Below are 2,254 nucleotides of genomic sequence, written 5' to 3' on the forward strand. Positions count from 1 at the left end.
ATGGTGAACATCGTTATGTTGATCATATCTACTATATGATTCATGCTCGACCTTTCGGTCTCTATGTTTCGAGGCCATATCTGCATATGCTAGGCTCGTCAAGTTTAACCTGAGTATTCTGCGTGTGCAAAACTGGCTTGCACCCGTTGTAGATGGACGTAGAGCTTATCACACCCGATCATCATGTGGTGTCTGGGCATGACGAACTTTGGCAACGGTGCATACTCAGGGAGAACACTTCTTGATAATTTAGTGAGAGATCATCTTATAATGCTACCGTCAATCAAAGCAAGATAAGATGCATAAAAAGATAAACATCACATGCAAACAATATAAGTGATATGATATGGCCATCATCATCTTGTGCTTGTGATCTCCATCTCCGAAGTACCGTCATGATCACCATCGTCACCGGCGCGACACCTTGATCTCCATCGTAGCATCGTTGTCGTCTCGCCAATCTTATGCTTCCATGACTATCGCTACCGCTTAGTGATAAAGTAAAGCATTACATCGCGATTGCATTGCATACAATAAAGCGACAACCATATGGCTCCTGCCAGTTGCCGATAACTCGGTTACAAAACATGATCATCTCATACAATAAAATTCATCATCATGCCTTGACCATATCACATCACAACATGCCCTACAAAAACAAGTTAGACGTCCTCTACTTTGTTGTTGCAAGTTTTACGTGGCTGCTACGGGCTTAAGCAAGAACCAATCTCACCTACGCATCAAAACCACAACGATAGTTTGTCAAATAGACTCCGTTTCAACCTTCGCAAGGACCGGGCGTAGCCACACTCGGTTCAACTAAAGTTGGAGAGACAGTCGCCCGCAAGCCACCTATGTGCAAAGCACGTCGGGGGAACCGGTCTCGCGTAAGCGTACGCGTAATGTTGGTCCGGGTCATCTCGTCCAACAATACCGCCGAACCAAAGTATGACATGCTGGTAGGCAGTATGACTTATATCGCCCACAACTCACTTGTGTTCTACTCGTGCATATAACATCAAACCATAAAACCTAAGCTCGGATGCCACTGTTGGGGAACGTAGTAATTTCAAAATTTTCCTACGCACACGCAAGATCATGGTGATGCACAGCAACGAGAGGGGAGAGTGTTGTCTACGTACCCACGCAGACCGACTGCGGAAGCGTTGACACAACGTAGAGGAAGTAGTCGCACGTCTTCCCGATCCGACCGATCCAAGCACCGTTACTCCGGCACCTCCGAGTTCTTAGCACATGTACAGCTCGATGACGATCCCCGGGCTCCGATCCAGCAAAGCGTCGGGGAGGAGTTCCGTCAGCATGATGGCGTGGTGACGATCTTGATGTTCTACCGTCGCAGGGCTTCGCCTAAGCACTGCTACAATATAATCGAGGTGGAATATGGTGGCAGGGGGCACCACACACGGCTAAGGAACGATCTCAATGATCAACTTGTGTGTCTAGGGGTGCCTCCTGCCTCCGTATATAAAGGAGCCAAGGGGAGGGGCCGGCCGGCCAAGGAGGGCGCGCCAAGGGAGTCCTACTCCCTCTGGCAGCGTCCGCGATCTCCGGCGAACCTCGGCAGCCGTGCCGCTACAGTACCGCGACTGGATCTGGATCGGTGAACAGTAACCCTAGATCCGGAGGGTAAAGATTTCACTAAGTCCCCAGTTTTTCAGTATTTTTAGCAAACTTTGGCATGTCGTATCTCTGCATCTGTAGCTCCGATTTGCGCGTGTATCATATCAAAATGTTCGTCTCAGAGAGTACATCATTTCATCTCATTGCATAATTTTCATTTGAGCTCATCTTGATGCCCGAAATGCTGTTGGAAGAGGGCTATGTGATATATTTGCCAGATCTGTTTCATCAAATAGATATTTGTCATTTTTGCCATGATTAATGTGTGCATGATATGCTCCTGAGCTCTACATGAGTTTTGTTATATGCCATGCCATATTTACAGAGGTGCTTACCATGTATTTTTTTATATGTGTGGTGACTAGCACAAGCTTGCAAAGTACCGTATTCGGTAATGCTGATTTCAGGGATTTAGAATTTCTCTAAGTCCTTGTCCTGATTTTGTCATTATGCCATATGTTCATGTTGTTTCCTAATGATCCGTGCCTCTTTTGAGGATGATCAGTAAGGATGATTTGTTAACATTGTGGTTATCTATCCATCAATGTCTTTGTTTGCATTTATTGAGCACCCTAGCTTGAGTCAATCGAGCTCTACTTTTGCTATTTCGTGA

The sequence above is a fragment of the Triticum dicoccoides genome, chromosome 6A (genome assembly GCF_002162155.2).
Source record: "Triticum dicoccoides isolate Atlit2015 ecotype Zavitan chromosome 6A, WEW_v2.0, whole genome shotgun sequence".
NCBI lineage: Eukaryota > Viridiplantae > Streptophyta > Magnoliopsida > Poales > Poaceae > Triticum > Triticum dicoccoides.